This window comes from Triturus cristatus, chromosome 5_1, assembly GCF_964204655.1.
Source record: "Triturus cristatus chromosome 5_1, aTriCri1.1, whole genome shotgun sequence".
Taxonomy (NCBI): domain Eukaryota; kingdom Metazoa; phylum Chordata; class Amphibia; order Caudata; family Salamandridae; genus Triturus; species Triturus cristatus.
In genome coordinates this window covers 851,871,881-851,890,990 of record NC_140587.1, presented here as the reverse complement: position 1 = coordinate 851,890,990, position 19,110 = coordinate 851,871,881, and positions in this window count along the sequence as shown.

Genomic DNA, 19,110 nt, shown 5'->3' with positions numbered 1-19,110 from the left:
TATATGACGCATTCCTGTCCTTTCCTTGCGCTGGCGTACAATGTGCTGCCTTGCGCCAGGGAAGACACCCTTATGCTGTTTTGCAAGAGAACCTGCATTGTGGGAAGGATTCTTTTTGTGCATGAAGCGACACTTTCCTTGACAAAAAAAATCCTCTGAGACTTTTTCCTCTTTCTACAGAAAGAGGAAAAAAACTAGGAGAAATACACGTATTTCTGCACATTAGGCCTCCCCTAGGAAGGCATAGAATTTTGACACAATGCCAGGTCTACCACTCATGGTAAATCTGGGAATGTGCCAACATCCATGGGTGGAAACACCCACGCTCCACCAATGGAATGCCTTCCTGTAGCAGAGTAATGCAAGGTTGCGACTTGCACTGCTTTGCGTTACTCTACATTTATCAAGTATGCAGGACCACGCAAAGTGGCGTTTTGTTGCTGGCAAATCTTACTTTGGCATTCTATTGCCCTTGTGTTGCCTTTCACGATGCAAGGACAATACAACACTAAGATGAATCTGACCCCTTATTTTTGGAGTATTGCTCATTGGTCAAATAGTATGTTGCTTTTTCTGATAGGCGATGTAAGTTGGCAAAAGGCATTAAACCCTGTTTTGAGGTACTGTCTATTATGGAGATGCAAGTCAGATAGCACAGCTTTTTTGCTCTGAGTTATGATTGCCTATGTGCTCTACTGTGAGTACCACATACTATACTGACTATGGAGATTGTCTGGTTTTCTCAACCATCTTTTGAGTGTATTTGAATAATTGCAATACTTGCAAGTGGTCAGAGGGCCATTTATTGTTAGCCTGAGTTTTTGCTCACTTGGATTCCGTTTTCAAAAGCCATGATGGTGTCTGGTGAAGATAAATGGGTAAGAAGTAAATAAAAAAATACTTCACTTTGGAAAAACCTTCAACAATTTTTGGACCAGTCCTTGAAATAAGTACGATCCTCTTTCTGAGTGATGGTGATAATCCCGATGTGGACACAACTGAGTTGTTGTAAATTGGCAGCGATTGGATTCGCATTAGCGGAATCCATCTGGTATTTAGAGGCTATCTTGTCCATGTTGTAGAATCCATTTTGTATTTCTGGCAGCCATTTTGTTTGCCATGTGCTCACCATGTGCTTTGTCCTCCCTTAGTGTTATCTGCTCTTGTAATCTGCCTAGCAACAAACTATATTTAGTATCCTCTACTTCCGCACATGCCCAGTTGAGTTTGCAGCTGCTAGTATCATGTAACTGTCAGGATATGTTTACCAGTGTTAGCAAAATGTCAACTCCTCCCACTTGTCGACTGTGCAGTTTCTGTATGACCATATCTGTGCATAACTCCTCTCAAGTATATTTGTACCGTCTTCTTTTAGCCCCTGAGTGGGTATAAAAGGACAATGGCCCTGCTGTTCAGTGTGCTACTTCATTCAATACCGAAGGGTGCTGTCTGAATGTAGTTCCACCTCATGAGGTCTATTAAACTCTGTATTTTCTATTTCAGTTTCTGTGCCAACTTCTTTCCAATAGTCTGAGGACTCTGTGCAGAGAAGGGCGAACCCCTTGCACTGGTAGGCCTAGCTGAGGCCTATTTTCTACAAATTGGCGCCCAACTCGGGGCTCATCGAGAACTCGGATGCCCGAAGGATTGGTCGCGACGAAGGATTGGAATCTCGCTCTGGACGTGATCACTGCCCGATAAGACCCGAGTCTTGGCATCCGCGGCGGCTTTTCCTTTCTTTCTGATCTGACCATCCAGGTGGCGCCGGTCCTCGACTGAGATCTCTTCTGTTGATTCGCCGTGCAGTGACCATTTGGTCGATTTTAGAAATTGGCAGGATGAATCTGGACACCAAGTGATTGGTAAGTGTCCTTCTGCGGCGCTTGCTGTTGGTTTTGATGCCTGTGATTGGTAAGGTAGTTTAGTAACGCTTACTGTGGCTTTGAGATTGTATATTTGTGTTGGCCAACTTGGTTTGTTTTGACATATGTGACTTGCAATTCACATAGGCAGGTAATGAGGAGAATTTTCTCTAACTGAATTGATTTGAACGGCACATCGTACTAAAGGTACCTTAAGTGCTACTTTGATTATAATACTGCATATTCTGCACTATTTTTGGCATGCCTGTCTTTAGCACACTTCGTAGGATGTGTTGCTTTTGTAATGGTACCACTTTGAGTCTTAATGAAGCACAACCGGCCCCCCCGGAGGGGACGCCTATTAGGGATATGTACATTAAGTATGGTCTTTCTTCTATAATGTACAGCACATTATGGAATAAATATACGCGTAAGGATCCTGAGTTGCGTTGGCCTATGTATGGGTCATTTGATTTACGAAAGATTGAGTATGTGGAGCAATGTATGTTTAAACGAAAGACTAGGCACGATATGTTTGATTGTGTACGAATGTGGGAGAAAGAAGTGCGTGAACGGATGAAACGTGAGCAAGCCTTCATTGAAAAAGAACAGCGGAAAACCGTTTATGTGAAAGCATTAGAGTTAAAGAACAAAGAAATGAAAGAGTTGAAGGAGAGAGAAGATAGGGAGCGCGCTTTACAGGTAACTGGCCAATACCCTGTTCGGAGGCCCCTTTATCCTATACTTAATAAACCCCAAGATGATTTCTTATTATTAGATCGTCCTCCACCTCCGTATACTGTTCCTTCTGCCCCCCATGAGTTAGATGAGGACTCTAGTTTGGAGGAAGATAAGACGCAAGAAACTCGTTCAATGTTAACTGCTGCACGCTCGTCTCAGCTCCGATCTGCTGCTCGTAAAGCAGCTCATGGAACTGCCACCGCCCCTGAAATTCTTGATAGTATGAGAGGGTGGTATGAAAGGGAGCATCTGTATTTTAATGAGGTGTTTGCCGGTGAGGTCCTTGAGTTGTTTAGGAAATATTCTGAGGAGTTAGAGCCTAAGAATATAACAGATGATTATAAGCAAATGCGTGATGGTCTTTTTGTTTTCTCCCAGGTGGCTGATACAATCAGGCGTTTGGTTAAACTTCGTGTTGATGCAGTCCGCTTGCGAGAGGAGAAAAAGACTGCAGACGGGGCTGTGCAGACCTCTCAGACCGGCATGGCACAAGCTTCTACCTCCGGAACAGATAAGATTATGATAGTCCATGCGAAACCTATGCGGGAGGCCGCGCCCTTGTATGTTCCTCCTAAAGGACAGGGTACAAGCGATGATAAGGCCTCTCTTGATGCAAAGGGTTATTTTAGTTATAATTGGGTTTACGCTCCTTGGAATAGGACGGATGTTATGGCACTTAATACTGCATTGCCTGATCCGCGGAAAAATCCAGCCGCTTTTTATGAGGAAGTTGAAGGTGCTATTAGTTCTTGCACTATGACTTTGCCTGATATTGATTTATTTTTCGGATTGATATTACCACCTGATATGTGGAGAACTGTTCGTAAAATTGATGATCAGGCAGCTTTTGGGGCATTATGGAAAGACTAAGAACGAATGGATGCCGAATGGGGACCCGCACAGAAGCCATGTCAGTTAATTTTAGATCTCCCTGCAGCTATATTAGTCAAGTTAAAAACGATTATTCCTCCTAAAAAGATAGATTGGACTGTTTTAGCATCTTTTAAGCAAAAGGCAGATGAATCGGTCTCTGATTTCTTTACACGCTTTGAAGAAGCATTCCACGATTTTAGTGGCCAGTCTTTGACAGATGACACAGGCAGACATCTGTTTGTCGATAAATATGTCGCAAACCTGTTGCCAAGGAATAGCTAGTCGCCGAAAGGCCAGTGAGAGTTCCTGGACCACGTCTTCCCCGGTCTCCCTTTTGACTATGGCCCAGTATTATGAGCGCCAGGAATTAGAGGCAAAGGGTAATGAGGACAAAAGGACTAAAGAATTGAAAACGAAGATTATGTTGGCTCAGGCTTATGGTCCATCTTTCAGAGGTAGCGATAGGGGTGGACGTGGGTCTTATGGTTCATCTTTCACTTCTTATACTCGTTCGAATTTGTCTGCTGACCAGTGTGCATACTGTAAGAAATTTGGCCACTGGGCTTCGGATTGCCCAGCACTATGTGCTCCGCAGTATACACGTGGTCGGGGACAAATGAGAACTCGACCAGGATATTCAGGGCCTAGAGGAAACACAGGTGATCGTGCTAGGTTTGATACTAATCTACGTGGGCAGGATGGGTTTAACACTTTTGATAGAAGGAACCAATATCAAGTGTCTGATTATGTGCCATCTGATTCTCAAGATTCTGCTCATGCATAGGATTGCCTAAGATGGGGTAAGGAATCAGTTGAAGTTCCAGTAGATCAGAGGGGTCCCTATGTTACAGCAAATGTTCTGGGCTCCACTGATCAGTTTCTGGTTGATACAGGAGCTACTCGTAGTGCCTTGTCTAAACAATTGGTCCCAAGGGCTCCCCTGTCTGGCTTAACCATTACATCAATAGGTTTCGATGGAACCCCTTCCCTTAGCCCATTGTCGCAACCGCTTGCATTCCATGTGGATAAATTTACTGCTCCATGTCCATTTTTGCTTTCCCCGAATACACCAGACAATATTGTGGGTCTTGATATGCTTAAGTATTTCAGGGCTACAATACGCTGTTCTCCAGAAGGTGTCCGTGTTATCTTGAATGACAACCATCCTGTGGCGGAGAGAGCTTGTCTTGTTAAAGAGGATATTGCATTAGCTTCACTCCCTAGTACTTTGTGGGCTACTTCAGATACTGATGTAGGGCAAATGGTTATTCCACCAGTACACATTAGTGTCAAGGAGGGCGCTGTATTGCCACGTTTGCCTCAATACAAAATTTCACAGGAAGGTGAAGAAGCACTCACATGTATTGTCCGTGATCTTATTGCAGTGGGGGTTGTTGAGGAAGTTCCCTACAATATTTGTAACAGTCCGATTCTTCCTATTCTGAAAAAAGATACTGACACTAAGGTCAACAGATTCATTATTGATTTGCGAGAAGTTAACAAGATTGTAGTACCACAATACCCCGTGGTTTCTGACATAACAACCCTTCATACTTTGGTCCCCCCAACTGCGACTACATTTTCTGTGATAGATTTGAAGAATGCTTTCTTTTCGATCCCTATTCATCCTGATAGCCGATATTTGTTCGGTTTCACTTTGAATAATCGATCGTATAGATTCTGTAGAGTTCCTCAAGGCTATACTGAGAGTCTTAGTATTTACAGTCAAGCATTGAAAAGACAACTTGATTCTTTTATTTTGTCTGAAGGAGTGGCTCTCATACAATATGTCGATGACATCTTGTTGGCAGCTGACACCCCTGAACAGTGTGAAAAATGTACTTTGTCCTTGCTGTCCTTTCTTGCTTCCCATCATCACAAAGTATCACGAAAGAAATTGCAATATTGTAGACCGAAGGTAACCTACTTAGGTCACCTTCTGTCTAAGGAGGGACGTGCACTTATACCAGATCGCATTCAAGCCATTTTAGACACACCAGTGCCCCGTACTCAGAAAGATGTCCGTGCATTCATTGGCCTTACTTCTTTTTGTAGGCAATGGATATTAGGATTTTCACATATTGTTAAACCCTTGTTGGCACTTTTAACCAAAGACACCCCAATGCCCCTTCCATGGACAGATGAGTGTGAGACTGCTTTCCGACAGTTACAACAAGCTCTTTGTTCAGCACCAGTGTTAGGAACTCCAGATTATACGAAGTCTTTTTCATTATATGTACACGAGAAAGATGGATGCGCATTGTCAGTTTTAGTGCAGACACACGGCGACAAACAGCGTCCCTGTGCATATTTTTCAGCAGTTCTTGATCCTGTTGCTCGTGCGTTACCTGGGTGTTTCCGTTCAGTTGCAGCAACAGCTGTGTCAATACGTCAGAGTGAAGGGATAGTTTTGTCACATAAGCTGTTGGTGCTAGTACCCCATGCGGTTGATGCCCTTTTAAATCAGACGAAGACGCAACATTTAACTAGCGCTCGTCTGACAGGATATGAATTGACATTGTTGGCCCCTCACATTACACTAAAGAGATGTGCGACATTAAACCCAGCCACTTTGTTGCCATACCCGGTGACTCAGTCTCAGTCACAGGAGTCTCATGATTGTATATTCCTTACTGAGGAACAGACAAAGGGTCGTGTTGATTTACAAGACACGCCCCTTTTAAGTGTCGATGGGGAGCTATGGGTTGATGGGTCCTGTTTGAAGTTACCAGATGGCACAACGTCAGCTGCATATGCAATTACAACACTTCAGACGGTAGTTGAGACAGCTCGTATCCCACAGAAGTCAGCTCAGGCAGCTGAGCTAATAGCATTGACACGAGCGTGTGAACTCAGTACTGACTTATCTGTGAACATTTATACAGACAGTCGCTATGCCTTCGGAGTGGCTCATGATTTTAGGCTACTCTGGAAGGAGAGGGGTTTTCTTACATCCCATGGGGTGCAGATAATGCATGGAGAATTAGTGCATAATCTCTTGACTGCTTTAACATACCCGAAGAGAATAGCGATCGGTAAATGTAGCGCACATAAGAAAATAGTTGATAAGATAGGGCGAGGCAATGCTTTTGCAGACCAAACAGACCGTGAAACTGAAAAGCAAACAGGGTTAACGGCGGACTCCGATGACTGCACCTCCTTACTTTGTTCCCAGTGTGTATAAAGTAGTATTAGTTGATGACGGTGTGCATACTAACACCCCTGCATCCGCCGTTAGTGGATGCCAACTGCCAGGCAGATCAATGAAATTTCAAAAGGGGTTTGGGGTGGTGCACCACCAATTTGTTTGTGAGTATATTACACCAAGTGGTCAGTAGTTGGTATACAAAAAGTCTTTATTTTAAGTTAATTGTCCAAACAAAGCCTCAGCCAACGCGTTTCGTTCAGAATGAACTTCGTCAGGGCATAAGTAGAAGTGCGAGTGCAATCCAATAATATAACCGAGGTTTATGTAGACCAGTAGCCGTCTCTCGACGTTGTGTTTTTGTTGGGTAAACAATCCTGATTGAACTTCCAGTGCCACCTTGATAAGGGCACTGTACACGTATCTGTAACGTGACGGTAGTCCGTGCTCTCCCCTACGAGTGTCCCGTGCCATGCAGCGAAGCACCACGTCCATGTATGTAGTAAAGTCACAAGCTGAACGCTGGCATGATACCAGGCAGGAAGTGCTAGATATGCAGAAATCTGCTTCTGCAGAAGAAATTGAGCAATGGTCCAAGGAAGGAACATTGGATGATGAGGGCTGTTGGAGGAATAAAGAGATGAGTAAGTGGAGATTGCCGACAGCTTATTTACAACCTATGATTCATATGGCACATGGCCCGGCACATGTTGGAGCCTCCTCGATAACGAAATTGCTTACGCAAGTTTGGGAGCATCCAGAAATTGCCGGCACAGCTAAAAAGATGGTACAGTCCTGTCTGATTTGTCTTCAGCGTAACCCTGGAAAAGGGACACAAACTCCAACAGGAGGGTTTGCTACGCCAACTGCACCTTTTGAAGTCTTGCAAATGGATTACATCCAGCTCGAGCGCTGTAATAACTTAAAGTATGTCCTAGTAGTGGTATGTGCCTTCAGTAAGTGGATTGAGGCATACCCTACGAAGGACAATACAGCTCTCACCACTGCAAAGGTGCTTTTGAAGGAATTTTTTCCTAGATTTGGTGTTTGTAAATTTTTTTGGAGTGATAACGGTCCCCATTTCATTGGGCAAGTTGTCGAATATGTCTTGAAGGGGTTAGGAATAAAACAAAAGTTCCACGCCCCCTTTCATCCACAATCAGCAGGGTTAGTGGAGAGGTATAACGCCACACTTAAATTAAAATTGGCGAAAATACTAGCCTCCACATCCCTGAAATGGCCAGACGCGTTACCTTTGGCACTGTTCGTCCATTAGATCAGTGCCACATTCACGGTCTGGCCTTACTCCCTATGAGGTGGTGTTCGGCAGGCCTATGAACATTTGGGGAATTCCTAAGCCACGTCCCCTACACGACGTATCGTGTGTATTGATGATTGACTATTTAGCACAATTGACTGACAGTTTGGTCTCTATTCATCAACAGGTTCGAGAAGCTCTTCCGGACAGATCTGCAGGTGAAGGCCATGGACTCCGGCCTGGAGATCAGGTGATGATCAAATCATTCCAGAGGTCGAGCAGCTTGGAACCGAGGTGGTGCGGCCCGGAGCAGGTGCTCCTATCGACGAGAACTGCGTTTCGAGTAACGAATAGGAGGAATTGGGTGCACTCCACCCACTGCAAGAAAGTGCCGTCTACCTTGGTGGATCCTGTTGCTATGATCGACCATCGGGACATCTTGGATACAGAGAAAGGCCAGGCCATATCACCTGACGAACCTGAGGAAGTCTTCCCGGACCACACGATTCCTGGAGCATCCCGATACCAGCTGAGACCACGGAAAGAGCCTGCATCGTCGAAAAAGACTGGTTGAGCAACCTCCCTGGGTTAGTGAAACGGAATGCCGATGTGGCAAGGGGGGGGATCAGTTCTGTGTAGTGTAGCGTCACCCGTCTTGACCCTCGGTGAAGAAATCAACGGCTGCCCAGGGATAAGAGCTCCAACGGTTGTTTTGACAAATAAGCTGATTATGTCCACAATGAGATCCACTGTTTCTAAGAGGAAGATCATTTGTACTATGGGGTTTGTTGTTGCTATGGTGGCTGTAGCAGTAATAACCTGGTTCGTTAAGAAGGTGGCTCCTGCCCGAGAACTTTTGATTGCCACTAATCCGGTACCAGTTGAACACCACTACTTCACGCTTCCCTATCATGAGCAGAAGCATCGACAATCCTACTTGAATAATACCTTCATTCAGATGTTGCATCATACTCACAATGCCACAAATACTACCAACTGTTGGGTGTGTGGGATGATACCTGCACATCAGAAGAAAGGAGGAACACCTTTTATTCCTCTTCCCTTTTCTCATAATGGTTCTTGCCAAGCTTGGTATGCGCTTTTGTTTGCATCTGGGAAACGTACAGTAGGTGGGCTTCTTTTTCGCCTCAATAAAGTATGCTACCAAGACAACGATGGTTATCCTCAAGCCAACGGGACTAAATGGGAATGGGAAGAGTATCAACCGGACAATATTTCAACGCCATATATTTTCACAAATATGAGAACTTTTCCTAGTAATAAACAATTTGTGATTTCTGTTACTAGAGCTAAAGCAGATTTATGTGTAAGCAGTGTTGGAAGAATTCCAGTGGGGAAAAGTGAATGTACTGTTATTCTGCCTATTGAGGGTACAAATAATAGCACTTTCATAGCCTCACCCAATACTTACTTTATCTGTGGTAGCCACGGATATTATCACCTACCTGTTGGATGGTCAGGCGTATGCTATGTATCTTTTCTATTGCCCCCTGTGTTTCTGGCACCTGCATCCTACCACCGAGACTTTAAGTTATTTACTGATATCTCTAAAAACAGATATAAAAGGACAATAAGTGTTGACGAAGTAGACCAAACAGATACCACTCTACAACAGTATGTTGATTTTAATCTGGGTTTGTTCTTCTTTGTGGGAGCTGCATTAAACAGTAGGAAAATTAGACGAATGACTAGAGTTGTGGAAGCTGTTACCAATCAGACAGCCTTGGCGCTTGGAAATATTACAGAGGAGCTGCAAATTGCAAGGATTGTAGCTCTCCAGAATCGAATGGTTCTAGATGTTGTTCTGGCTGATCGAGGTGGTGCATGTCGCATCATCGGTAGCAGCTGTTGTATATTCATACCGGATCACTCACCTTCAGTATATGACGCAATATCAAAACTACATAAGATTGCTGCAGAAATTCATCCAGAGACTGGTACTTGGACTCTAGCTGGATGGTTCTGGACTCTCGTTTCTGCTTGGGGCTGGAAGCTATTAACTATCTTGTGTATAATTATTACTGTTTTATTTACATGCTGTGTATGCATCCAATGTGGTCCAATGCTTTGCTCCATTTGCATTTCTGCTTGTATACCTGTTAAAAGGAATACTGAAGAGATCAAGGCCCAACAAATGTTGAATAAAGAAGTGGCCGAAATAATGTTAATAGATGTAAGTGATACATATTTAGATTACCCTAGAGGAACAGATGTCTTCAGCTAATGCTTAAAGGGTCATCTGTTGTAAATTGGCAGCGATTGGATTAGCATTAGCTGTGAGTGTAGAGGGTGGCAGCCTCTACCTCATTTTTGTGGATTTAAGATCAGCATTTGATCTGGTTCCGAGAGAAAAGCTCTGGGCCGTGCTGCAGATGCTTAATGTTCCCCCATACCTTTTAGATGTTTTGAAAAATCTGCATACGGCCAACTTTGCTCAGGTTAGATGTGGAAAGTATGGTGAACTTTCCGAACGCTTTCCTGTTAGCCGAGGGGTACGACAAGGATGTGTGTTGGCACCTACGCTGTTTTGCCTATACATCAATGGGCTCATAAAACATCTTTTAGCTCTAAAAGACACTGATGTCCCTAGGCTTGCCTCGGGTAAGGTGCCAGCATTAATGTTTGCTGACGACACCCTGCTGTTGTCACGTACCCCCATGGGAATTCAGCGCATCCTAGATGGCTTTGTAGACTTCTGTAGTGACCGGGGTCTTGAGATCAACCTAGCCAAAACTAAATGTATGATCCTCAACCCTCCTAAACGTACTCGCCCTAATCCAGTTTTGAATGGTACCCACCTCGAACGGGTGAAAACGTTTATTTATCTAGGGATCACAATCCAAGAAGACTTGGGCTGGGGAGGCCAGGTTATTAATTCCACTCTTAAATTGACCCAGACTACAGGAGGTATGGTCAGATTGTTTAACGGTTCGGTCTTCAAGCCAGCTTTACCCGTAGTAGAAATTTTTAAAACCCAGGCCAGACCCGCTTCAACTTACGGAGCGGAACTATGGGGTCATTCCAAAATAGGTAGTTTATCGAGGGTTGAAAACTCTTTTATAAGAAAATTGTTGAGTTTACCCTCTAGTACGCCGTTAGTCCCTATTAGACTCGATTTAGGACTGCTTCCAATTGAAGAGGTGGTGGCGGCTCGGCTCGTACACTATTGGAAGAGACTATGGTCCAATCCGGACTTGGAAGCCTATAGAGATGAATTTCTGGAGCTCTGGCCCGTAATAAAACACATGCACATCCCCTGGCTAATTTATATTAGGGACACTTGTCGCAAGATTGGTCGTCAGGAACTCTGGGATACTCCAGGAATTTCTTGCTCAGCTGTTTCTAAAACCAATCTTGTTGAAGAATTTAGAAATTTTAATCTACTAGTTTGCATATGAATCCAAATATAGGTAGGCTAACTGAACAGTTTCTTCTGATCAAACCAAATTATGAGAGGGAGTTATTTTTGGATGTGATTTACCCCCCTGTTGCTAGGAAGTTATATGTCCAATTTAGAACAGGCACTTTACCACTCAGGTCTTTTACTTCTAGATGGGACACCAACAAAAGCACTTTATGCCCTGCATGTGGTTATAAACTAGAGGATGAAAACCATGTGTTCTTCTTCTGCCCAACGTACCTTACTCATAGGAAACGTTGGGTAAAATCAATTTGCAAGAATCTTGGTTTTAGAGACTGTGCTAATGCCCTGCGAGTTTTAAAATATGACACCCACCCTCCAATTGTCTTCGCAGTTTCACGTTTTTTAAATGCTGTATGGTTACAGCGTAGGAAATTTTCCACCAATTGGTAAGTATCTTTAATCTAATCTGTTACTGTTTTATGCTTTGGTGGCTATAATGTGTTCTGCTTTTGATAAGATTTGTTGTAATGCTTTGTTGCTTTTATGGCCCTTGTGGCCGAAATAAAGATTATGAATGAATGATTAGCATTAGCGGAATCCATCTGGTATTTAGAGGCTATCTTGTCCATGTTGTAGAATCCATTTTGTATTTCTGGCAGCCATTTTGTTTGCCATGTGCTCACCATGTGCTTTGTCCTCCCTTAGTGTTAACTACTCTTGTAATCTGCCTAGCAACAAACTATATTTAGTATCCTCTACTTCCGCACATGCCCAGTTGAGTTTGCAGCTGCTAGTATCATGTAACTGTCAGGATATGTTTACCAGTGTTAGCAAACTGTCAACTCCTCCCACTTGTCGACTGTGCAGTTTCTGTATGACCATATCTGTGCATAACTCCTCTCAAGTATATTTGTACCGTCTTCTTTTAGCCCCTGAGTGGGTATAAAAGGACCATGGCCCTCCTGTTCAGTGTGCTACTTCATTCAATACCGAAGGGTGCTGTCTGAATGTAGTTCCACCTCATGAGGTCTATTAAACTCTGTATTTTCTATTTCAGTTTCTGTGCCAACTTCTTTCCAATAGTCTGAGGACTCTGTGCAGAGAAGGGCGAACCCCTTGCACTGGTAGGCCTAGCTGAGGCCTATTTTCTACAGGGTGTTTATGACTGATACAACTAGACCACATTTCACACATTTCTAGAAATAGATTTTGCCAGGCATTACCTGACAAAGTGTGTGGTAAACCGCAAAGTTCTTAGTTATGGAGGTGTGAAGGCGGGAAAATGTGTATGTATAATCATGCTATGCCTAATCCTATAGTGTGGAGCTTTGAATAGAGAACACAGCGTAAATACTGTATCCTGCAATATAGATCTTTACATGGTGTGATTTTACCACACTAAATAAGGGTGCAAAGAAAATGAGTGTTAGCCAGAGTGCCTCCAGATTTCTCATATCAAAAGCAGTGCTTAATTTGAGCCATTGGTTACAGGTGAGGCCCACCGGCACTAATTTTTGAAGACCATAATATTGCCCCATCGGATTTCAATCTAGAGCAAGAGAGAAAAATGCAAAAGGGGAAAAGAAGGAGGAAGAGAAAGAGGAAAATACTGTGACAAAAAAGAAGGCAGGGATGAAAAAAACCTTGTTGTTGGAAATGTATAAATGAATATGCTGTAGAAAACATGAAAAATGAAAATATACCGCAAGTTGCGCAACTTCAAGCCCATGTAGAAACCACACAGCTGTTCGTAGTTAAAAAACAGTTTGGGCCCAAATCCTGCACTGACACCAACAAGGTGAAAAGTTAACTTAAGGATGGTGGAATAGGAAACTTAAAAATGTTTTCAGTTAAAGTCCAACTCATGCTTAAAAGACTTGAAAGCACCAGGTCCATGGCACGCATCCTCTGCTTCCTAACAGATTGTGGCCTGATTAGACAGTAGGTTCATATAATAAAGTTAGACCGAAGTACACAGTTGCTTGATTAAACAATGGGTGCAGGGAAGTAACTAAGGGGCTTATTTACAATGGGTGCACCACTTTTTCCCATATTAAAAGTGTCGCAAAAGTGGCGCAAGGGGCTTGTAAATCTGCCTCTAAGTTTGTAGCGCAAAAACGTCTTAGGTGCACAATGCTGCCAGCACACACTTCACCTAAATTGCATCTACCATGAAACACACGCTTTTATAGGCAGAAGAATGCTTGGTTGTTAATCGTTTGTGGAAATATAATGAAGAATGTGTAAAGGATTAGATCAGAAATTCAGGGTTATGAAGTCACACGTCTTTGAGTGTTTTGACACCTAAATCTGTAACTTGCTAGTCAACTATTATTTACTATGTGTAATAAAGCATTATGTTAGTGTGTATAAAAAGGCCTATATGTGAGAGAGCAGGAAAATGGGTCAGGGAATTTGAAAAACAAACTGCAGGTATCACCTGGCAGTAGGGTATATAAAGAGCCTGCTTAGTTCCCTCATAGGAGATGAAACAGACACAATATTTAAAAAAGGATGGAGTTAGAAATGTGACCCTCACGGATACTAGATGTGATGGGTCTCAATTTAATTTGGTCAGATCTGTAGTGTAGGACAATCTGAAGAAAATATAACCCAATAGGCCAGACATACAATCACTCATGGCCCAGTCTATGCAGCTAAATGAGGAACCATGCAATACATCAATAAGACAAAAGAAAAGTGGAATCAGAAGGTGGGTCAGGGATGGGAAAGTGAAAGGCGGTAACGCTGTACTGTTTTATAATGTAGTCAAGAAAGGGTTACCTTCTGACATGCAGGATGGCTTAGATAACAGAGTGGCACTGGAAGCTAAGCTCTAGACCGAAATTCATGCACACATGATACATTTTTACAAGAAAAAGCAAGAAAATAAAAGAGTAAACAGGAAGTAGTGGAGAAAGCAGCTGCCAAGTTAGTGCAGCAGAAGAAAGCGAAGAAAAGAGCGATGCTGTAGTGGCAGCGGCCACTTAGATGATTGCAGTATCTGTGGGAACGGTTTTAGGGGCCACCCAATGGCAGTACCCCCAGCAGCAGCATGATGTAAGGGCACAGAAAAGTAGAGGAGGAGGGTGAGGAGGAATAGGAGGAGGTAGGGTGGGTCCTCCAAAAAGGGACCAGGCCTTATTATTGTCAGAGGTTTGTGCATTTTATTAAAGACTGCCGCATGAAGAGAAGGGATGAACAAAAGGGAAGAATGGAAATGTGTAGTCAAACAGGTAAAATGACAGTACAGCAACACAAAATCCAGAAGTAATATATGTGCCCCAGACACCCTTGCAAAATGTCCAGCCACCAGAAATGGCCCAAGCACAGCTGAGACCACCTCAGCAGAACTACCAAGCACCTTCCATGGGAACTCCACTCCAAAGTGGAGAAGGAGGTGTAGTTGTAAGAGGAGGAAAGCCTTTCCAGGTGAATCCTGTGGAAGTATACACAAAATGAGGGTGCCCGCAGAGTATTTCTATGTGTCCAGTCTTTTCATTAATGCACAGGTCAGATTAGGAACCCACTGAGATGGTAGCAATCAATGACAAGAGATATGCATTCCTCATAGATACTACAGCAAACACACTATGTATTAGGGAGGGAGGCCTTTTGATTTCCAACAGATTAATGAACACACAGGGATTCTCTGGGGAAGTTATAAGGGTTCCTTTTACCAAACCAGTGTTGATGAAAGTAGCGCAAAGACACATTTATGGCTGTTTACTGTTCTCTCCGTCTGCCCCAGCTATTCTGTTAGGGAGAGATTTGATGACCAAATTAAATATGACTATTCATTTTGAATCAGATGGAACCATGACTTGCTCCGTCCCTCGGGTCCAACCTTCCAGAATCATTGCACTAATGGTGGATTCCTCCACCAGAGACCAACTCAAAGCATGACCAAATGATTTGGAGGCATTCACTTCAGCAGTATATACTATCATAGTAGACACACCAGCGTTACTGGGAAAGGAAGTTCAATTGCCCAAAGAGTTCCGTTTTTTGACAACAAGGGCAAGGCTCTCAGCTATTGAATGCCAATTGGAAATTGCAGACAGAAGCCTTGGAAATAACTCAAAATTATGGCTCTCTGATATCAAGCGACCATAATAATGTATTGTGGGCAGGTGGCATCTTCCTAGAGCCAGGAAAGTTGGTAAGAGAGATACTGGATGGCCAACTGTTTGATGATGACCCCAAGAAAACAGTTGTGGTTTTTCAAGAGGACATACCATTGAGGACAGTGATATAAGTCAGAATGCCCACACCCAATAGAGCATTTTGATTTAGTAAAGCAAGCAGATCTACCTCAAGTCCCATACACCTTGTGGACTAAGGGTGCCTACGATGTTGGTCTCATCAATAATGCCACACCATTCCGGATTACATTAAAGGAAAGAGCCCTTTTACCCAGAGTGAAGCAATTCCCCTGTCCAAGGAAGCTGTACGCAGACGACCTTGTGTTGATCAGCCAAACCCCCATCGGTCTTAAACACCTGCTAGATACAACCAGCAGATAATCAGCTACCAACGGTTTAACAACCAACCTTGACAAACTGAAGGTAATGCGACTAAATCCAAAAAAGATAACATCCAACTACCGTTGGCACTTGGTAGGTAGTACAATAGAAGCAGTTGAAGGATATAAGTACTTGGGAGTGATAATAGGCAATAAAGATACATTATAATACATAAAAAGAAACCATCAAGAGAAGAGACAATTCAATTGCGGTAACTTTAAAATACATCAAAACACAAAACAGCCGGCCGTAGCCTTCACCCACTTGCTACAGGTTTGACAAGCAAGCTTATTCCAGCTATTACTTACAGGAATGTGTGCCTGAGGGGAAAAGACGTGGCTATTCTCGACAGAACAGTCTCAAGATCAGCAAGAATGATATTCAACCTACCTAATTATGTCTCACCCGCTCAAATAATGCTGGAATTTGGCCTGCAGCCCCAAGAAATCGCTAGCAAAGGTGCCTATGTCAAGTGCTGGCACAGGATTAAAAAGGTCAAACTAGGAACACTGAATACCCATCTATGGAATGAAATACACTTAAAGAAGAAATGTGCAGCCATGGGTTACTTGACCGCATCAATAGACAGTCTGGACCTTGAGGATCTCTGGGCTGCCTCAGGGACTCATAACGGCTTCAAACCACTTGTAAACAAGACAGTGAAAAGCATGTCCAAAGTGGAAGACAAGGCAGGGCCTAAAGAAAGGGCTCACGGATGGTTTGTTGTGCATAGCTACGCCAGGTCCTCTCCGCAATCTTATCTAGGTGCGGGAATTCAACAAGTGAACGTAAAAAAATACCTTCACTTCTGAATGGGCATTTTAACAACCCAGCTACATCTCCCCCCCCACTGGAAACAATCTCTGACCCAGACTATATGTTGCATATGTGGGGAAGCCGGCAAGAGTGTCTTACACTTACTGTGCTTCTGCAGAGAAGTGCAAGTTGAATGGCGACTGCTACTAAAGTCCATCTTTTTAAGCAAGGGGATAAGATGCTGCAGACAAGCAGAGAAGGCATGCCTCGGAGGTGGAGACGTACAGTTATTGTGTCGCCTTTAATGATTTATGAAGCAGCAGGGGAACTAGCTCTGGCAATAAGTGACCAGCAATATTTATCATTTCAACCAAAGGACTTTGCCAGCCTCACTTCTCATTGAACTATAAACACTCAGGTCAACCATTATCTGGATGTCAGAAGCTGGAGCACAACACCCAACAGTAACACACCATCCCTGCTGTTTACAGATCAATCGAGCATTGACTCAAATATCGACTTTTCAACTATCGAAATATGTTCCCTTGTTCCCTATCCCCTTGTCTATTCTTCTTCAGGCACTTTATGTGACAGAATCAGTAAACTCTTTGAAAAGCGTTTAGAGCAAGAATGGTCCCTTTACATACCTTGCTATCGTTTGCACACTGAACTAGCCCCTTAGAGGAAGCATACGCTAAGTTGCTATGCAAGACTGATTAGTGTTGGACAACTGAAGCTAGCAACCACCCAGGACTTCAGTCCTTTACCCCAGAACCTACTTTTCTCGTCTTGTATACTGAATGTACTGCCAAAACATTGCACATGTACCTAATTCATTGGAATTTTTAAAATCTAATTAGCTTGAGAGGAATAATTTATGTCCGATCTCAAGATTGAAACTATTTCAGCTCACTGTATTTGACAACAACTACTGATCACTGTTCCGACTATTTTAACATAAGGATTGATTTTTTTATGATATGCTCTTCAGCTTTTAAATATGAATTTTGCTGTGTTATGCTTTTTTATGCAAAAATTGTCAAGGCTTTTAGTAACCAAACAATACATTATTTACTTACTTACTGTCCAAGGAAGCAGACGAGGCCGTCGCCCAGACTATACAGGCGTTGCTAGAGCAAGGAGCGATTTACCCTGAAGTGTCTCCTTGCAACAACCCGATTTACCCAGTCAGAAAAGCTAAGGGTAGAACTTAGTGCATGGTTCAAGACCTGCACCCTCTAATAACAGTGGTACCATAACTCCCAGTTGTCCCTGACTCCTCCATCATCTTGACGAATATTACCCAGGATGCCAAGTATTTTTCAGTTATTGATTTAAAGAATGGCCTCTTCAGCATTCCTCTTCATCCAGACAGCCACTATCTGACAGCGTTCTCATATTGCAATACTCAATATTTGTACTTTTAGTTACCCCAATGGTATTGCAAAGCCCCCAGCGTGTTCAACAGAGCAATAAAGAATGACCTGTCAAATTTCCAATGTGCTAGTACAATATGTTGATGACATATTGATTTGTAGTCCCACAGATCAATAGTGCAGAAGAGACGCTATGGGGCATATTTACAAGCCCCTGTCGCCACTGGAGTGTCACTTTATTTGACACTCTAGTGGCGTAGCACCATTTTCAATATTTACAAGGTGTTGCCAAGTCACTTAGTGTAGCTTAACCCCACCTTGTAAATATGTCCCTTTCTGCTGCAGTCCTCTGTGGGAAAGGAGCGTGCAATGAATGTTGCTGTGGGCATTCCACTGCAACACCCATTGGTTTTTTATGCTGCCACAGATTTACAAGTAGGTGTAAAACTGTGGCAGTGCCAAAAACTAAAACCTTGCAAGAGCAGGCTCTAGAATGGGGAACAGGGAGAAATGCTTTTATTTCTCCTTGTTATTGCATTTTCTATAGAGCAAAACACCATTATGGATGTGCAGGATGGGACACCTACCTGCAAATCAACAATCAATTGTTGCAAAACAGACGCCCTTGCACTATGGTGCAAGGGTGGCTGACTTGGCGCTAGGCTGATAATTTTAGCGCTGGCACTAGGGAAAACACAGGAGTGTTCCATATTGTAGTAAATCTGGAGCATCCCTGCGTTTTGAAAATGTCAGAGCGCAGCACTGCCAGATTTGGTGCAGCTCTGCACTCTGACATTTTCTAGTAAATATGCCCCTATATCTCCTCCAACCATTCTTACACAGAGAGGATACACAAGAGAGGGGGGGGGAAATTCAGTACTGCTAAGAAGGAGTACAATACTTAAGACAATTGCTGTCAGGATCTGGTGGGCTAATAACATCTGGAAGGACAGCGTGCAGAAACTGTCAAAGGATTGCAAAAGTTTCTCGGTCTCTAATTATGTGAGACAGTGGGTGTTTGACTATAGCACTCTAATAGCTCCCCTCTTAGCTGCTATCAAACAGGCAAGAAACAGAGAGGACAGGATAACATGAACACAAGAGAGGAAGGGGACCTTTCAAAATCTGAAATCTGAAGTAACAAATGCTACATTCTTGGGAACTCCTGATAACACCAGGAGTTTTATT